This window comes from Saccostrea cucullata, unplaced genomic scaffold, assembly GCF_032062105.1.
Source record: "Saccostrea cucullata isolate Sc308-1 unplaced genomic scaffold, CSIRO_AGI_Scuc_v1 ctg1043, whole genome shotgun sequence".
In the NCBI taxonomy this organism is placed as follows: Eukaryota; Metazoa; Mollusca; class Bivalvia; order Ostreida; family Ostreidae; genus Saccostrea; species Saccostrea cuccullata.
The window spans coordinates 63984-85515 of record NW_026938107.1 but is presented as its reverse complement, the minus strand read 5'-3'; the positions used below and the strand labels follow the sequence as shown (position 1 = coordinate 85515).

The 21532-nt window shown below is 33.6% G+C and overlaps 1 protein-coding gene across 3 annotated transcripts in view; it reads right to left on the bottom strand.

The window, feature by feature from the left end:
• The window catches only part of LOC134249441 (ovarian cancer G-protein coupled receptor 1-like), a 39775-nt gene extending 18483 nt beyond the window's left edge, over positions 1 to 21292 (bottom strand). The window contains exons 1-2 of one of the 3 annotated variants that reach the window (XM_062731795.1): positions 21108 to 21292; positions 13377 to 13481 (exon numbers count right to left, since the gene is read on the bottom strand). The gene's annotated coding sequence lies outside the window, so the exon portion shown is untranslated. Of the gene's footprint in view, positions 1 to 13376; positions 13482 to 18507; positions 18610 to 21107 lie in introns of those variants that run through there. The other 2 variants (XM_062731792.1, XM_062731793.1) reach the window with 2 other exon arrangements.
• Positions 21293 to 21532: the final 240 nt, after the last annotated feature.

Sequence of the window (21532 nt, the reverse complement as noted above, 5' to 3'; positions counted from 1 at the left end):
CAATCTTCTATAACAGCTTAAATTCGAGCACAAAAATACGGTAAAAAAATTTCTCCATTATCGTTTCCAATCTTGATTTACCTAGAAGATTTTACATTGCATGACGTATAGAAATTTTTGCCATTTTTTAGAACCAATGTCTGGTCGTATGTTTTGATTCTGTAGTTTAATAAATCAGGAAAAATCTTTTATTCCACCTACACAGGGAAAGTTTTACTAGGTTGTTCTTGCAATTTTGACACGTGCTAAAGAGGAATTACCATGGAGAACCCCCCAAAATATATGTACAACGTACTAGGATAAAGAAGAATTCTGTCGGCTCTTGGGTGGTGGAACTGACACTCAGCTTTCAATGTCCCACTGGCATTGTCTTTTCTACAGATAACAGGTGAATTTGCTTTACTTCATTCACCTTTGAATTTAATCATTTGCACACCATGATATTTATTTGTCTGACATGGTTTAAATCTTTGTTGACAGTCAATACCAGCGGATAAAAGATCATTTCGGTGATCCACACACAGAAACCTTAAAAGATAGTTCCTAACAATAAGATACTCCCATTTCAAGAGGATTGAATAGCATGCACAAAGTTTCATATTTCTATTGCACTCCAACACTACCTTTCTATAATTTTACACATTGTTTTGGAAAACTCAATGTAACTTGAAAGCAATTAAGCTGCTGTGTGCCGAGGTAACATTGTATAGCATGGCATGTGATTTGATTAACAAAACAATTCTTTAATGATAAAGACAATTTGTTTGGCACTTTAATCTGTGTGAACATTTAGTTCCATTGTAAAGTTTAGCAACTTACTAATTAAAAGCATTTACGCAAGAAGTGTACCAATTCGTCTACGATTGACAGATAAACCAACCCTAGCTTATATTGAACATTTGCCAGAAAATAAGATCATTAAAAAAGACGATCTTGCCAGATACAATTAGAGGTCAGCATTATTCTGTTAAAACGCTAGTTTCTGATGCTAATAATACTTGTAACATGTCAAGTTATATGAAGGATGTCCTGAAATTACTCTAAAATTAAAACCAACAAATCAAATCAAGGGTTCTTTCCGGTCAAACAGATTCCTTGTTCACAGTGGCATAGCGTAAAGAATGTTAATCAGAATGGTTGTCTGGGGTTTTAGTGAAACAACCATCGTTCAATGTCTTCCAAAAATCCTCGTTTGACGATTGAATCCAAACTAGGCTTACTCTTCACATTGTTTATTAATGCCAAAAATAATTTCAATCAAACAAAGAAAAAAACACCAAACTAACAAAGAAAAACGGATACTGACTTCGAAACATTATTCTAAGCATGTCAGCATTTATTCTGTTCAGTAGTCCTTCAGTCGCCAGCGCTGCAGTGGTTAGAGCGTCTTTTCTGGATTCGCGGAGTGAGGAGTTGATCCTCTGCAAGACTTCCCGCTGAAATCTTATAAAACCAAGGTCCCGTGTCGCAGTATTGCTGAAACGAAGAAGACCCCTTGCTTCTCAATAGTTCTGAGAGAAGAATATGGGTCAAACTAGTCTTTATAGCCTTCCACCGGCAAGTTGTGGCGTCTCCATATGAATGAAAAATTCACGAGAAGGACATTAAACAAAAAACAATTGTCCTTCATGACTACACGTACACTACAAACCAGGCAGTTGCCAATCGCTGAACAACTTGTTCAGTAATTACACACAGACAGCCCTTCTCTCTCTCTGTTTTAAATACATTTGGGTTGAAGACCCGACAGAGCAAAGTGTAGGGCATAGGGATGTTGGATACATCCGCTTAATTCAAAAGGAAATAGTCTTTTGATTACGTTTTCGTCTTTTCTTCCTATGCACCTCATCCCATCTCTGCATCTCTGGACTTTTGATCTGTACGGTACCCTTTTCATGTCCTCTTCAGGGGTTAAATTTTTAGTTTAATATATATTTTATTCACAGAAATGGATTGAACAGCAGGCATAAATGCCTATGATTGTTCTCTCCATATGATCGTTCTCTCCGCGAAGAGGATTATAAAAAAGCGTAAACTGACCCAAACCAGATTATACTCGATAATTTGGCCAAGAATTAAAGTCATTCCTTATAATTTAATTTTAAAATAATTAAACAACTTTGGATGTAAAATTGTGTTGCCTTTTATGAGTTCAAATTTACCGTGCAGTAATACAACCGTAGTAACGGAAGTGATGTGAAGCGAGGGGAGGTAATAACTGATACATAGATCTAGCAGCCATGATGTGTGTTTACATGAGGTAAGATCGAGTAAGTGTTTGAAGTTAAAGATACAGTTATTAAATCTTGAATTTTCCATGGATTCCAAGGACTGGAAATGAGGGGATTGCATGGATAAGATTAAGATGATTAAGCTGGTCGTCAAGGGGGTGTGTCCCAATACCAAACCAGATTGTACAAAATGTTTTGCGTTCTGTTTTGGAAATCAACCAATGAGAGGCGAGAATATAAACAAAATTAAATTATTTATATATAAAAAATTATACCAAAATAATATATACCAAAAATGGATATGCGATAAAAATCGCTCAACCATGACACTGGCGTGTTTGCTGTAGAGCTTTCATTGAGAACCTTATACAATGTAGTCTGAATTTGGATAAGCTGACCTTTTTTGCCATCTCCAGCATTATTTTGAAAATTTCCGGTAATATTATGAACAGATTTTCACCGCAAGAAATACCAAGCCCTACAGAAACTTAAGAGGTCTAATTATTGCCATACTAATGCAAAGGCACCATCAGCATTCACTTTACTGCGGCTAGAACGAAGACTCATTTAGCACGAAGCAACAAAAACCTTAGAAGAAGTGGAGCCTGAATTCAAGGGTCAACATGACTTCCGAACAGAGAAGATCCGTTTCATCTACCAGCGGAACAGGTTTCGATCTACAAGTGAAACTGCTGGTTACATTCCTTGACGCAGCAATATCAGAAATAGAGAGAAAACAGTACACAATAGTCTCGTACACTGTAGAGCCAGACCTCAAAGCACGCAGGTCATCCTTATACAACTTGTTTCACATAAAACACAGTTTTTTGTTAAACTTCCCTATCAAAATATTTTCAAACATAAGGGGGGAGCTTGTAATTTTATACCTATACTCGGCACTCAGGGGCATCGAGCAGTGAAGGATCATTTTCGTGCTAGCACCTACTGAAGTCCTCTCAGTTTATTTGAGGGTCCGGTCTTCAAGTCACGTAGTGATTTCGAACTAGCTATGGCGACGTAAGGATAAATTCCTGACTCTTCGACTCCAGAACAGACGCTCTAAACACTGTGACACGCACATTTTTAGGTTTATGCTAAGATTTCTACGTGACCAACTAGACAAAAGACACAAGAGTTGTATCCATTTAGCCCGAATTGTCTCCAGTTGTGCAATTACTGGTCGAAATGTTTCGACTAACTGACCCCAATGCACCCGATTTCACACAAAATGAACTGAGGCAAACACTAAGAAGGAGTCCCTATTCCAAGTATCAACCATCTTGGCATCTTAATTCTCAAAACGGTATTAACTGCTGTAAAACATGAGACATATACGATGTCCTTTGATTTTTTTTTAATTATAGGGTGAAGGAGCGTTTTTTTTTTGTTATTTCAAAAATCAAATATAGGGTGAACAGACGGTATTTTTGATAAATAATACATTAAAATTTCGGTTTATTCGATATTACATGCCTTGTTAAATGGTGATCATGAAAAAATTACATAAAAATTGTATTCGGAAGTCATTGTATCGCATCTTTATAAATGTTATTATAAAAGTGTTACATTAAAAGTTTAAATCTAAAGTTAAAGATAGTTATAGATAAGTTTAAACTTTAGATTTAAACTTTTAATGTAACAAAAGTATCAGTCACATTATACAGCAATGGGGTATACGATGAGAAACCGATGCATTTTTTGATAAAAGTGGCGTGGTTGCCGGCAGGACACCTATAATAGTAATCGGACGGTGATTGAGGCCATTTGGCGAATGGGTGGGGTCATCGGTAGAAAATAAGTTGTAGTTAAAAATCAGCGATGTCTCCACCGATGCCTCACATCTCTCCTCATCGGCAACCCATCATTAACACATCATTCAAAGACTGGCCGATGTATGGCCGAGCATCGTCTAGTGTCTGTTGAATCTGAGGTCATCGGGGGGTTGATTGGTGGGCAACCGACATCGGCCGATCATCAGTCGATGTTCGACCAAACATTGGAGAATAGTTGACCGACGTACGAACGATGTTCACCAATGTATGAGCGATGTAATAAGCATTGGTCGATTATCCTAGAACATCGCTTTATGATTAGAAATGCGTCGCTGGGCCTTTGTAAGTCTGGCCGGCAACCACGTCATTTTATCAAAAACGCATTGGTTGCCCCGTCGCTGGATAATTTGACTGATCTAGGACGACTTGGCCGACGTGGATTGGTGTTGGGGCATCGCTCACACCACGGATTACCACCGGTCACCGGTCGGGAAATGTGACTAAGGCAGAACCTTCATACTAGTATTTGGTATGCTTTTTTCCTCTTGTATATTTTGCCATGGTTTTTTTATTCAGTAAACCGGCATTTATCGGAAAATGAGAACAAGGATTTCTAGTCTATCAGTAACTGGTCAGCTAACTGTATTAATCGGTTGGCACGCTGAAAACTGTGATGTTTATTTGGTTTGGACGGTAAATCCTTTAGATTGTTTACAAAAATATTAAACAACGCGGATCAAAGTATCTGCTCCGTCTGTGTTTTATAGAACGCGGAGAGACACCAACATTTATCATATCTAAACGACTGAAGGCACGTACACATACAACAATTCTATGTAAAAACAAACATTCAGTGATTACAACGTTATTGTTAACGATGTCATTGCCTTTTGAGTTCATAGTACTAGATTCAATTATGAACCTTTTTTATTTACATCATTACTGTGAATCACTTTTTTTCATAGGGTGTAATATTCGAGGTTTGAAGAGGCCCACGAATTTAAGTGCACCATTTAATCTTATTTTTCAAAGATATTCATACTCAACAATTCTTTGTCCACGAAATTAAATCGCCACGAACCCATTTTTTCATGAAAACAAGAACATTTGACCCCACGAAATAATGTATGATAAATAAAGAGATGAAATGTATGGATAAAACGATCAGTATTCAGACTCAGAAGTTCTTTAAACAATACAAATTTGGAGCAGAGCAATCACGGACATCCAGAACATCAAAGATGGGATCTGGTGCCATGGATCCCCTGCCGAATCTTTTTCTATATGTAAGTAAATCAATAACAGTTATTATATCTTTCATATAATTCTAATTTTATTATCATTTGTGGGAATGTTTTTGGTTAATAGTTTAGTAATCCATATCAAGACCGTTAACAGTTTGCAAACGCCAACCATTGGAAGTTCTTTGTTTTACAACCTTAGGCAAATGAGTTATGACAAATTTCTTTGGAGGCATTTTCTTTTCGTAGGGATTAACGGGTTTGTAACACGGCCAAACTTTCTGATCTAGTGCGTTATTTTCTACTGATTGTTTGTATTCATAAGGACGACTGCTAGACGTCATAACGGCGAATATGATTGATTCACAGTTAATATTTCACGTTATAACTACTCGTCCCATTTTGACCCTTATTATGCATTGTTTGTCTCTCTGCGCCAGATATAAAGATACTGTGTTTGTTTTGTATAAACGAAATTAGATATCAATATAGATTTTGGAATAACATTCACAAGATTAGGATGGAAGTACTATTCATCTTTTTATCATGGTCGATGAAAACTTTTATGATGATGAACGTCTTTCAGGCTATAAACTTTGTAAATGGACTCTATATTTGGAATTTGAACTAGTGTCCTTTTTGTGGAGTATATTCATTTTAAAAAAGTCAAAGTGGAAAAAAAGTCGAAGTAAAAAATTCAAGTGGAAGTTTTTTTTTTAAATTATAACAAAATTAATAAACTACATGTGGATTTTTGTAAAAAAAAATTTCAGATTTAACCTTAGTATACGAAGCACGCTTCATGAAAAAATATTAAATACTTATTCCATAAGCTAGACATGTACATTTTGCATTCTTATTTGGTTTGCTTGGATATGTAAAACAATATAGCAAATGGAGCACTTTGTCTTCCAGATATTTTTTTCATCTTCAAGAAGATCGCCGGTTATATCGTTTTTTAAAAATTAGGTAGTCTGAGAACAATATCAAACAAGTTACAACGCAACAAAACTAACATGGGAATTGTTATTCTATAGATGCAAGCATCAAACTTGCATTTTAAAACAAGACATTTAGAATATTGCTAATCTCGAAAGACTTAATTCTATTTGACAACCAAATTGCTCTCAGCAATTGCTTGAATGCATCCTTCCTTCGTATTTATCTCGCAAAATTTTGAGAAACTCGTGCCATTTTCAGTCATGATAAAATCAATCAACATTAATGATCCAAAGAGTATCATGCATAAATTGATCAATTTTCTGTTATAATTATTTTTTTTAATCTGGCTGGCTTTAACTATATTCTACACTGTGTGAAAGGTGTTGCCCGCCCAGTATAATGGATTACCTATTTGGACCTTTTGTCAGCCGCACTCGGTTAAGTTTACCTTTAATCAAAGTAAACATCTGGCCATCCTCCACGGTGTATTTATGTCATCTTCATTATGGTCCAGTTACAGGAAAAGTGATTCATGTCACTTTGTGCCTCTAACAGAATTCCAATACAAACATCGTTTTCCCGCTCTTTACTTGGATTGCGTAAATGTTACGCTATCATCATTTGTGCAAATTGAAGTGTCGAAAACATGTTGTATTATCAATGACTTGTCTGGAAAATTGGTTTGTTTGCTATAAGTTATGATAGAAGGGCTTAGATAATTATGTTTTATAGGTCGAGTCAGTTAAAGCAGAGAAACGTTATGTACAAAACATTTTAGCAATTCAACCGTTGCTACAAGGTCGGAATATATTTATTTTGAATTTGCATTAAGCTTTATTTTTCGTATATTTAAAAATTTTATATATATACGAGGGCCGTTCAAAAATTACGTTGCTTGTTACACAGGTATTTGACGGAATATATTATAAAAGAATCTTTATTATATTGATAAAATTTCATATCAAAATATTTTAAATTGGTATTAATTTTGAGTGATTTTTCAGTAAAATTTAAAAATTTTATATGTATATTTATCCAATGCTGTTGTTTTAAAAAGTGTTTTTTTTTTGTTTTAAAACCAAAAACTACTTATGAGATATACTGTGATATTGGTGACTCTCAATCACGTTCTTTACAGTCCGGATAACGTTAACTTTTCGTCTATAATCTTCTTCCCGTCCTCCTGTATAGCCTTTTTACAAAGGTCTAACTGTCTAAAATTTCAATTTGCTATTTGTGGGCGAATGTCACGAGTAGCCTAGTTAAATACATGTTTTATTATGCATATTTTGGACGTTGCCGAGATGTCGACATTATATAACAAAAGTGTGGTGCCTCATGTCATTTTCACAGTCTTTTAATAATGCAATCTTATTTCTGTTACATATTATAAAATATTGATTAAATTTAAAAATAAAATTATAGAAAATCAATGAGTTAAATTTTTGGTCGTGTGTCCTCATGATATCAACATACCGATAGTTTTAGTGACGTTTTGCCCAAAATTTAATTTGCATATTTCTGTGAAGTTTTATAACTTTAGACGTCTGTAAGAGTAAATAATATCACACTCCGCGTAATTTTTGAACGGCCCTCGTATTTAACTGCTTTGTTTTAAAAAGATCTTCATCCTCTTTGCTAAAACGGAAGTGACGTAATTTGCATCGGGATCAATGTCAAACGACTTTGTTAATGTTTCCTTGTTTTTACTCGCACAGCGGTACATAACCCAATACTTTGTAGCTCTTATAATAAGTAACAGTAATATCCTACTATTTTTTTTCTCTCAAAGATAATCAATGAATATTTATTGAGGTTTGTAAATTAAAAGAAGATTTGAGGAGGAACCGGAAAATTCTCAAAGCAGGCAGGAGATTAGATTACCAAGGACAATACCATAAACAGGGATGAAAACGGCGGCTAAACTGAATCCAAAGCTTATAATCAATTCCATCCCTCTGAATGAAAAAAGTTCTGATGAATGGTCTAGTATATTGTTTTAGAATAATTAACACTTTTATATGTTTAATAAATCTGTATATGCCTCTATTTCATTTAAAGACCCCTCCCGCCAGAACCAAATTTTAAATTCATGATTTGCAACATGCCAATCATTATTTATAGGTACATGTATATACACATGTAAAAGATACACATTTTTAAAAAATGCATGTCTTTATGAGTTTTTTTTTGTGTGAAGAATTTTAAGAGATCTATAAAAATGGTTATAGTTGTGGCAAATGGTAAGGAATCCAGTGGAAATCTTGGAGTATAGTTTTGCTAACATCGCATGACAACTATAAATTGTCCGCTCCAGGCATATTTCTCGCAATGTTTGTTAAGTGCAACAGTCCTTCAGTAATTATTACAAGTGACCTTTTATGCATGCAATCTTAGTTATAGATATGCACATGTTAAGGAAGAGCATTTGCATTCAAAGTACAGTCGTCCGACATCTAAGGTTGCATTTGCCTGAACATCTTGTCCCAAATTAAGAAAACAAGACCGACGTCCCTTTAGTAATTAGGTGTGTGGCGCTGAAACAAACGACAGAGGGCAATAATTCTATACGTCTGCGACATTTTCCTAATTGAAAACGAGACTTTATCACTTCCTACATTGATTTACATTTGACAGATTTCACCAAATCAACGTAAAGCATGACTGTCAATTTTACATCAATTTCAGGACTAACTACACATCGGGTCAAAAAATTCAAATTGTCCTTAACGTCTCAGTCAACAATAAGAAATAGTAGAGAGATTTACAAACACCTGCTCATTTTCTTGTTATTTATAAACGCTTTTAATTTTGTATTATTTATTCGAAAAGTTTTATTTTCCTCTAAACCCCCTTTTTATTACGAACACAGATGTCACGTCCTACACGAAAGACAAAACTGTGTTTTCAGAGGGTTTTTTTTTTCAAAGAAAAAACAACAACAAATAATAAAAAAAATAACTTTCCGCTGATAACCAAAAAATATATTTCCCGGCTTTTACCATCACATAACTTTTTGAGACGTGTAAGAAATGTATCGACTTACCACTAAAAATTTTCTTTTATCGATAGAAACAGTTTATTTCTCAGCTCACACACGAAAATACAGTAAAAGGAATGTAACAAGCAAGTTTAAATGATATTTGTTGAGAATCTGATGCTAAGACCCCTTATTATGAATACTATTTCTTGATCGTAAAATCATGTCCTTTTCCGTATCTATTATATCATGCATTCTGTCAGGTCTCAAGGAAACTGCGTTAAAGCAAGGCATATTAATTGCAGTGACGCCTAAAAAATCTCTTTAATACAGATCGGAAGATCAGTTCATCATCTTTGCTTGTTAGAAGATAGGAAAGAGCTCGAGTTTGTCTGAAATTTCCATTCCTGTAGATATCCTCTAATTTAACGGAACAGTCTTATTAGTCATTTCCAGTAGATTTACATGTATCTAGATCTATCATCATTAATTTTCTTTGAATAATTGAGATGATAATCTTTGAAAAACACAAGTCCCACTATTTTTCATCAACAATGTCTTCATAGCTAATCCAACAAATTGTTGTCCTTTCAATGAATCGGCCTTGACAGGTGAATAGCCTATGTTTTCTTTATCAAGGTTTTGCAGAAGAGGTTTATGCGTGTAGACTTTAGCTCTACTGGTTTGTACTTTAAAAATAAAAAAGAAGGGAAAAGTAGCCATTGGGACTTGAAACTTTACAATAGCATTGAGTAGAATAACGGTCCTTCATTAAGTCTCTTTTTCGAGCAACTTGTGTGCCAAATTATACTGAAATCAGACCAAAACTGTGGGAGAAGTAGTATTTTGGAAGTACTTCACAGAAATTTCTATTTTTAGTAACCACGGCAACACCGTTCATCGAAATCAAAAACCGATATTCAGAATTATGTCATTGTATCTTAGTGAAGTCTACTCGTGTGCCAAGTTATATTGAAATCCGACACATCTGCAAGAGGAGTAGCATTTTGAAATATTGTTTACAGACAGACAGACGGACGGACGACGTACACATTACTATCGCACAAGCTCATCTGGTTTCTGACAAAGAGAACTAAACACAATCAGACGAGTCAAAAAAGAAACTCTGTCTGGATAAAATGTCATCAGCATGGCCGTGCAAATTTAGATATTTTACAAAACTAATTTCGGACTCATTTCTTACCTCACTATATAACAGGGAATGTACATTGTAAGCCCGTCTTTCACTCTGCAACTTCCACGCAGTCTTATACTTACTTACTAACCAACCAATCAAAACGAGCTGAGTTTGATATTTACAGAAGATCTCATGATATACTAAAAACTCTGCAGAAAGGCTACATGTACACTTAACAAAACTTCTAAGTGTTCACTTTTATAAATGTATTTATTTAAAAACTACTTTATGGAATGGTATGATATTTTCAAATTATTACAACAAATGAGTCCTCTCAACAATTGTAGCAAGAAAAATTAAATATCACCGATGAAAACCAATGATCCATGACGAACCTTAAAAACAATAAATCCGTACTTTGTGGAACGTGTTTTGTGTAATTAGTAATTTTTTGTGATTATTATCAAATTTTAAAAACAGGTTTCACAAAAAAACACAAAATATTGGCAAAATGACCATTGTGAAAGAAGGGAGAGCCGTTAGAATGTTGATATCTAGACCATCTTTGCACCACGTTTTACTAACTTTTATTTCAGTTTTTTAATTGTCCTTGATATTACTTTTAAAAATTAACAACCGGTATCAAAACCCATTTAAAAACATTTTTTGATAGGCTGTGCGTCTTTTTCATCGTCAATTTATCACAATTTGAATGTTTTTGACAAAATTTAACCAATCCGGAAGTGACTTTGTTCTTCGTCTGAGGCCAAAATTTTGAGTCACACCAGATTTAAAGACAGTTACATTGTCCTGAAACAATCTTAGAAACATGAAAACATATCGTATGAAAAAGAAATCGGTGCTTGTGACAGTCTAATATCAGCTCATGTAGTCTGAATCATCCTTAAAGCGGTGTATACGTGATAAACGTCCAAGGATATTGACCATTTGTGTGATGATGCATCTTCAGATCTCCAGATCTGAATCCCATTGAACACACTTTTGACTTTTATAAGAAATTTTATGCCCCCCCCCCTTTTCTACTTAATTTCAACGGTTTGGAAAAATCTAGGCAGTAGGTGTGGCAGCAGATGGGTCAATCTCATATTCAGGGGTACATTGTATCCAACAGTAAAGTATGTCTTGCAGTTAAAGAGCGCATGGTGGTCTTACTCCAAAAAATATCTTTGTGTGAGTTTTCATTTTGAGGGTACATAATTTCCCTGACACTTTGCTAAAAATTCTGACGAGATACTTTCATGATATTTACGCAACATCGAACTGAAATAAGCATCATTAAGCATGAATTAACGAAATTATTAATTGTTTGCATTTGTTCTTTAGAACTTAAAAAATGTTAGGTGAACACTTAGAAGTTTGGTTCAGTGTATATAGGAAAATGTCAATCTAATAGCAATTTTCTACGAAAGAGGTGAACAAGTTTTTGGGTATTGCTTATCATTACTCTCTATATATTTTAAAATTAGTTTGACTTGTGACTATATCTGTGCAAACTAATAGATTATTTTTGCTATAAAATGTGTATTTGGGGTTTATCTTATTGCAATTCGTCTATATAGCAACTTAACCTCTTTTTCGTCCACAATTATTGAACTAAACGAGGAAAAAAATGTTATCATTGGTATTTATGGCCATTTCAGTGAACTTGGTGAACGCGTTTCGTTTGTGAGGATGCCCATTTTTTTTACTGTCTTATATAGATTATATTAAATACGCTTTACTGAGGTGATTGTACAGGATTTTTTTTATACTGAAACTCGCACCCCTCTGATTTTGAACTATTGTAAAAGATACGTTTAAATGCCTACTGGCGTATAAAATAATGATTTCCTCTGGTCAAAGTAAATAAGGTAGGCGTATTTTTGTGCATCTAAGTATCTATTTCTCTCTAGGAAACTTTTAATGGATAGATAAAATAGAAATGCTAACATAGGTATTTAAACTAACATTACGCGACCGACGAATTCTACTAATTGAAATATTTGCTCACCATTTTCCACTTGGGAAAAATGCATTTAGAACTGGCATTTAGATTACCGATTTGAAATACGACTTCCATATTTTTATCAAGATAGCTTTCTTTCAGGTCATGATAAATGCTCTCGGTAACACAAATGCTTGCATGACATTCCAACATTTAGTGCAAAAAAATGTGAACCAGGATCATAACTTTTTTTCCTGCGGGACACTTTTTTCAATTTTCTGGTTCCTGATGATTAAAATTATTGAAAATTCACTAATATGCATGGACGCTGTATTTAAAGTAAATATTACCATATGGAGATGGTCTCAGAGATATAAATTTGTGTTGGGATGTTAGCCAACTTGGTTGTGTTTGCCTCAAACGTAAATTTGTACTCGCAAAAGGGATTCGAAATTTGTTTTGAATGTAACAGTCTTTTACAAACATAAGGAAGACTAGATTTTTCAAGCAGCAAAGTTATAAGCAATATTAAAATTAAATGTTCACCCTACATGTATATGTTGTGGCCCTTTCACAATATATATTTTATAAGGAATCAACAAAAACCATCCTCAGAAGTCAATAACATGTTCCTCCCAGTCCACTTTTTTCAACAAGAAATGTTTTTAAATCGAAGATGCGATCATATCCTTTTGAATCGTGTACAGTAACGAATAAGGATAGGTTTAGAGTACGTATAATAAATTGCAAAGGTATAATTTCGTCTTATTTATGACACTTTAACAGCCAGTTTTTTAAATAATTTTGTAAATTGGGTTTTGTATCCGTCAGTTTTGTGCAATTATAAGAATTCCAAATAAGTTACTCCGTGAAGAGAAGAGACAGAGTAATAAACATATGTTTTTTTTTTTAAATTCCAAAAGCCACCGAACGTAATATTGAAAAACTTTTTTTTCTTCAAAATATGAAGAAAATATATGATATCATTGGAAATGAAAAAGAAAAGATATTGGCTTTGCTGAGCAATGATATGGGGTGTAATAGTTGTTTTAGGTAATGAAATACTGTTTACAGAACGTGAGCAGGTTTAATTTTAACGCACAACTAATAATAGAAAAATTTCTTACCTTTCAGATAGGTAAATACGAGACAAGCTTAAGATCCGCCCGATGAGGAAGTATTTTTTGTCCCTGATTAAATGTTCCTCGTACTCATTCCCACTGCAGTAGCATCTGTAAAGTCAGATGTCAAAGGCTTAAATTTGTCAAAACATTGGTCTGCACTGAGTCGTTACAATAACAGGAAGTTAACCACAGTAAAAGGGAAAATCATGCATGTGTTTAATGAAAAACATAACAAGATGTAATGATAATGAAAATGACTGCTGGTGTGCTTTGATCTTGAACTAAATAAGAATAAGATTCAGAAATAACAAACCATTGATCTAGGTTGTAAAAAAATGAAAGAAGTCGATAAAGTTGCCAATACATTAACTTAAAAATCTTTAATTATTTGCAATCAAAAAACATTAATGACTATAAAATTACGTAAACTGCATCAACATCTGAGGCTAGTTAACGATAGAATTTCCGAACAAAGTATAGCAAAATCCCAATTAGTAGTCTGACATAATATTAATAAGATCTCAAATACCTTTTATTTAACGTAAAAATAGATATCGAATCCCCTACTGCCCTTGTCTATGGCAATGCGGGACGATAAGAGAAATTGTGCTTATCTATCATACTTCTGTTCAGATCCCTTTTTATTGAGACCGGAGAATGCAAATTGAAAATTTTGCATAAGAATCTGGTACTATCTTCCGAATATTTTGCGTCCTTTTTGCAGATTTCCTGAATTGTTATAGGTGATAATAGCTAGGTCTCATGAAGTAACTGTGTTTCTTGCCCTGATTATCCCACTCATAACCTGAAATCTATGTAACAATCGGCGAATAAAGTACATTAACAACTCATTTCAGTCGTGAATATTCATCAGGGTATGGCATAAACGGATGGTGCTTTTGTCAACGAATCATAATTAACTCAGAGAATTATTCCTGTATTTACAGTGGAATGCAGAATCAAAATGTGCGCGCATATGTCTGTGACCTTTAAAGTGGTACGGTGTCACACAGACAGACTGACAGATCAACGACAAAACGTTTCGATTTCATGGGCATTTTAGTTAATATTTTGAAGACGCTCTCAGTAAATAATAGAAATCTGTAATTATTGGTAGCTCTACAAGTTCCAAGAACATTTACATGTTAACGTACTATTCATTTGAAAGCAATTGACTTCACTCAAAAGTTCATAGAGAATTCGTTAATTTGAATTTTTTTCAGATGTGTAAATTAAGGTGAAATTTCAGCCAAAGTAACAGCATGGCCTAGCATTTTTAACGGTATACCGCGCAATATCTGGTTTATCTTTTGACAAGATTTAGTCTTTATCACCAAGGTTTTCCAGGGATTGCACGTAAAACGTTGCTATATTCGATAACCTTGTGTATATTCAAAATCATGTGATGTATATTCAAAATCTTGTGATGTATGTTCAAAATCTTGTGATGTATATGCGATATCTTGTGATGTATATGCAATGCAATATCTTGTGATGTATGTTCTGTAATCTTGTGATGTATATTCAAAATATTGTGATGTATGTTCAACACCTTGTTTTACATATTCAAAATATTGTGATGTATGTTCTATAGTCTTGTGATGTATGTGCAATATATTGTGATGTATATGCAGAATCTTGTGATGTATATGCAAAATCTTGTTATGTATGTTCTATAATCTTGTGATGTATATTCGATAATCCTGTGATGTATATTCAATAAACTTGTGATGTATGTGCAATAATGGGATTGTGGGTAATATGACGCATTAGTATTCTAGTAAAGTAAGGACAGTTTTCATTGGTTGGAAATAACGAAAGTAGCGCGGGGTGATGCATACATAGAGCAATTGGACTTTGATACAAAGAAGAGAGACAAAAGATATGGATTATATATTAAGATACATTGAGGAAGATGTAAATGTAATAAATAGAGTGAAGTCCTCTAATCATCGACTCTCCTTTTCACAGCGTTCTGGTCTAATTCTGCTTTCACTTTGTAGAACCATGAAAAAAGTCCTTACAAAGGTTATCGAAATAAATCGAATATTACCCACAATACACCTATTGCATATACATCACAAGATTTATAGAACATACATCACAAGATTATAAAACATACATCACAAGATTTTGCATATACAGTGTATATCACAAGATTATAAAACATACATCACAAGATTTTGAACGAACATCACAAGATTTTGAATATACATCACAAGATTTTACACATACATCACAAGATTATAGAACATCACAAGATTTTGAACATACATCACAAGATTTAGAACATATATCACAAGATTTTGAATATACATCACAAGATGATCGAATAAAGCAACGTTTTACACGCCATATAAAATCTCACCACTCAGGTTTAATGTACATTCTTCGTGAAAAACAACATTGTTCATCGATATATGATTCGATTACTTTTTTTTTGTTTTAAGTTCGAGTGATATATTTTAGTTCTGAACTCAGACTTTTCGATCATATATTTTGCATGGAGATCTTTTGATTAGGGATTTCTACCCGCTGGCATAGCTTTGAGTAAAGTAAATATAGAAATATCAAATGTTTCACTTAACTTTAGTCGGTTAACCAGACGAAACTTAACTCATAAACACTGGGTCAATTATACAATATAAAGATGATATTACGGAATCGAATATTAGCTGAATTAAATGGTTGAAGGAAATCTAGATAAAGTCGATTGATGTTCCATTATTCTTTATCATTTACAAGATATTTTTTATTAACACTTATATTTCCAATATAATGGCGGTAAACCTGGGATATGTAATTTTGTAAACGGCTTTTAAAACTTGATTCTCTTCAGACGCAAGGAAATAAATTACGCCACTAGAAATTCAACTGACTCTCTGTTAAGTGAATTTGATTATTTATTTTTTGTTGAAGTATCATTCAATAACCATTTACACAGTAAACAGTGCTTGTTTGCTGTTTATTATTGCCTTATTACACCCTTGTGCATCTGGTACCTGCCGATCATAATTATTTTTTACGTGCTAATTGCGCAAGTGCACTGGTTAAACCATCTGTCATTTAGAATACCTGCAATTCGAGATACGGACTTTCGACATCTTGTGTTACAGCTTCTTTTTAATTACTAAATAATCAGATAACCAGAATAGATTTCTTTTTAATCTATTTTGGAATAAAGACATATAATGTCAATTCTACGAAGAAATTTCAACCCAACACTATCTGTACGTGTAAATTGTCGAGGTACATGTACCCCCAATACATGTAACACCAGTTAAGTTCTTGAGTTTTTTTAGGAGAACAAAATAGGACTTGATCCTTCCCTGATTATTCCATTGTATAATCCTCAGATCAACCAGAAACCATTTTTATGCCCCCGTAAACGAAGTTTGGGGTATATAGTTTTTGTCGTGTCCGTCCGTCTGTCTGTCTGTCTCTCTGTTTTCTGTTTGTCCGCAAAAACTTTAACCTTGCCCATAACTTTTGATTTAGTGGAGCTATGACTTTCATTGTTCACATGTTTATTCCTTGTGACAAGACCCTTCTTTTGGTACCACCAAATTTGACCTTTTGACCTTGACCTTGGAGTTTGACCCATTTTTACACTACAATTCCAAACTTTTACTTTGGCCATATCTTTTGAAAAGTAGATACCAAGACATATATCTTCACATATCTATTCTTTGTTACAAGACCTTTCCTTGGATATCAACATCCTTGACCTTTTGATCTTCACCTTGGAGATTTCCCTACTTGTGAAAAACCTTTAACCTTGGCCATAACTTTTGAACGGTAAGGGATGGGGCTTTTATACTTCACATATATAATCCATGTGAAAAGACTCTTTTTGACACCAGAACTTTGACCTTGACCTTGGAGTTTGACCTACTTTTAAAAAGCAACCTTGACCATAACTTTTGAAGGGTAAGGGCTAGTGCTTTCATACTTTACATATGTATTCCTTGTGACAAGACCTTTCATTTGATATTGAGAGCTTGACCCTTTGACCTTGGAGTTTGACCTATTTTAAATTTTTTTTAACCTTGGCCATAACTTTTGAACGCTACGGGATAGTGATCTCATACTTCACTTATGTGATCTTAGTGAGAAGACCCTTCATTGAATACCAAGAACTTTTGACCTTGACCTTGGAGTTTGACCTACTTTTAAAAGGCAAACCTTGACCATTACTTTTAAAGGGTTAGGTCTAGTGCTTTCATACTTTACATATTTAATCCTTGTGACAAGACCTTTTATTTGAAAGCAAGACCTTTGACCTTGACCTTGGAGTTACCTTTTAAAAATTGGTAACCTTGGCCATAACTTCTGAACGGTTACAGCTAGGGCTTCCATACTTTACATATGAATTTTTTAGTGACAAGACCTTTCATTGGATACTAATGACCTTGAAAATTTCCGTACTTACGAAAAAACTTTAACCTTGGCCTATTTTCATATTTCACAATTGTATTTCCAGTGAGAATACCCTGCTTTTAACTTTTAACTGTTAAAAAGGTGTAATATTTCACTGTACTTAGTTTAACAATCGTAACTGGGATTAGGAAGCGAGCTATTGAAAAAAACTCCATTTTAGTGATATATCTTAAACGCCCACACGGAGCCAGGTTTTGTTTCATCCAAAATGTACGAAATTTAAGGTAGACAGCTGGTATTGGAATAAATATGTCGATACTTTCAATTGTGTCTCTACAACAATGTTAATTTGTATCTAAACAGCCACAAGGATGTAATAACTACAGTGTAGTATGTCTTGGCAATCCAGAGCACAATGAATTACAAGACAAACTGCGTCTGGTGTACGATTTCAATTACAGATTCAAATAAAAACCTGTACATTCACATGTAATTAATTAGTATCTCTCCGCCATAAATATATTGTGTCTACAAGACGTAATTTTGGGGATAGATTAAAATTAAAATTTGATCCATCTTGTCCCAAGCGTTCATTACCATCGCGGAATCAATTCAAAAGCATTCACAGAAATGAGAAAGCCCTAACTTCATTTTTAATTTCTCAAATTGACAAATTAAGATAATTCCAAATTCTGCTGTAAGAAACCAATGATTTAAGTTAACCATGCTTCTCCCATCTTTAAATTTCACTCACCTTTAATACGTTTACAGGTGACGACCACGAATTGTTGTATTTTTCGATAAACTCAACAGATATACACATATCTGTGAATTCTTCCTTGTCAAACGCTGCTATACACCAGGTATTTTTCATTGCATTCAGTAGAGTATATGATGTAACTGTTATCAATCTATGAACATATGGTGGGATTTTAAGATAGGACAGCTTTTGTGACGAGTATTGAAACATGATACCTGAGTCCCGTCTACCAAACAGCTATTCATCCTTACGGTTTATTACATCGAAATAATATAATTGTGTAATATGAATAACTTCTATGTATAGACATTTCTATTTTTAATCATATTGGACATTTTAAAAATTAAAATTGAGGTTGTTCAACTACTGTGTTAAAAATTTCTTGTTTCATCATAATTTATTTCGTCTAATTGTGATTTTTGTAGTTATAATAGGTGGTTAAATACACTACACCATTACCTTCTTAAACTAGAGTTAACAATACATCGTGCAGGGAGGTGAGAATTTACCTAAAATGTACTGTATGAAATATTACGCCTCGCCAAGTATGAAATTTACTAACCAGGTATCATTCCATACCCTGACACTAAAAGATTATGTAACTAATAATATATGTGTTTTAAATATTGCTTGAATACAGGTGAAGGATTTTACAGTCGCCGTATGTACTTTTCAAGTAGGCTTCAAGATTCTCCATCTGTTTTGAGTCCTGTGCAAAAACAAATTCTCTTTTTATCAAACAAATGATAATCTATATAATAAAGTTCAGTTTTTGTAAATTTTCATTTGTTGCTCATTAAGTTCTATGCTTTATGATGTTTAGTGAGGTACGTCAGATAGCATGTTTATCTTTGCTTCATGGTTTAGATGCACCTTAAACCAAAACATCTGCTAGGTTTCATATTATTTTCATATTCATCTTTTTAATAACAATTTATTCCCGGTTAGAGTATTGCATTCTTCTAGACAATAGAGAAGTATACAATCGAAATCATTCAAACGTTACCTCCAAGTTACCATACTCTCAAATATACTTAATCTTCTACATATTTTTTCTTTGCAATGTTTCATTGCCATTTAACACAGAGAAATTACCTTTCCTCTCCACATAATCAAACAGGTTGTGTATAAAAGTTTGTAATAAAACACATAAATTACTACCTAGTTTTCATATTTTTGCCACCTTTGAAAAGAATATAATTACCTCTTTACGATTCTCGATCAATAATAAAAAAGAGAACCTTTAATCATACAGGAATTTCTTTATTTATTTTTGTTGGTAAAAATGAAGAAAAAAATGGGCTTCCTACAGATGTATATTGGCAGGTAATATGTTTACATACATGTGCAAGTGATCTTCCGCCACGTGCTTATGTGAACTTTTTTAGATCGACTTCAAAATGGATTAGAACGAAAAACAATAGATATTGACGTAAAGAGAAGTCAGAAAATGCTAATTGGGATTATGGACGATATGTATCGAGTGACAAAATGGGCTTATATTGTTAACATCAGTTTGTAAAAGACATATCATTATGTGGGATCACAGATGTAGTTTTATACCTATCATAATTGTGGTACGGTCCCATTAACAATCAAAAGAAGCTAGTCTAATAAGTACAAATTTATGGCATAATACCCTGAATCAATAATATTCATAACCTCAAAAATGCTGAAATCATGTTTATAAAGTGAGTGAACTTCACATTTGAGCAAGCTACAAATAAGAATCATTTCCGTTTCTTTTTTCTTACCCAATGATAGAAATTCATAATACATTTGATTTACAATTAGTTAATCTCAAACTTTGATCATCCATTTGCTCTGCATATATGTATATCCTTTTATTTGTTCCAGGTAAATCAATCAAGCTGTGTTTATATGAATTTATTTGTATTTTGGGTAAGGTTTTACATTGCTTAATATCTGTACAATATAATTGTTATAGTTTAAAAATCATACGCGTGGCCATTGCGCCTGGTCTGGTTCAAATGATTGTAATGATTTAACAAGGAGATAAACATGTTCGGTTCAAATTGGTCTAGTGGGTCTGAAGAAAAAATTGAAAGTTTACGACGATAACGACAGACAGCGGACGAATAAACTCAATTGAGCTATGGCTCAGGTGCTAACAAGCACACAGCTGAGGTTCTTATTGACAATTTCTCAAAACATCAACTGTAAACTATGCATAATACATTTGTATTTGTTTGTTTCTTAACCGCACTAAGAATTGCAAGGTACGGTGTAATTGTGTAAAAAAAATAATGAAATAAAACTCACACAAGTAAAAAAATCAAAACAACAACAAAATTAAACAAAAAATCTGCTTTCATATGCATTATTTTCAATTTAAGAATTCTGCAGTCATGGTACATAGGTACAGTGTAACAGAATTTTACCGAAAATTAAAAACAAACATTCAAACAAACCTAAAAACATAGTAACTGTGCTTTATAAGACTTTTGCTTTATTTTTAAAACTTTGCAAACCAGCTAGAATAATACAAATGTTTAAATATTAATATCTTAAATGTTCACAGAATCGTTCTGTGATTCTGTATCTGATTTGTTAGTTTCGAATTAAATACTCACCAAGCCACCGATAATCTCCAACTAAAAACTGCCGGCTGATAAGGAATCCACGATAAGACTCAAAATGTGGGATAGTAAACGCAGTGGAATGGGCTCATTTTGATGTTTATCATTTCCTACTGTATAATAATAAAGCAGCCCTCGTTTGGGCTTGTTTATTGATGCAGACTTCGAAGGAAATGAACCTATATGAATTGTCTGTCGCCTTTCGTCATGTCTTCGCCTGGCATCCCGCCAACAAAATTTGAATATAGTGGAATATTACAACACTTTCTGTGATACAAGAATTTTAGGAGTTACTAATAGTTATTTTTTTTCTTTTTTACAAATATTTTATATTGATCGAGGCTCCATGGCTTTCTAATCGTATACTGTGTATTGCTCGGTTCACTTAAATAGTGACAAAATCTGGTTACCATTAAATG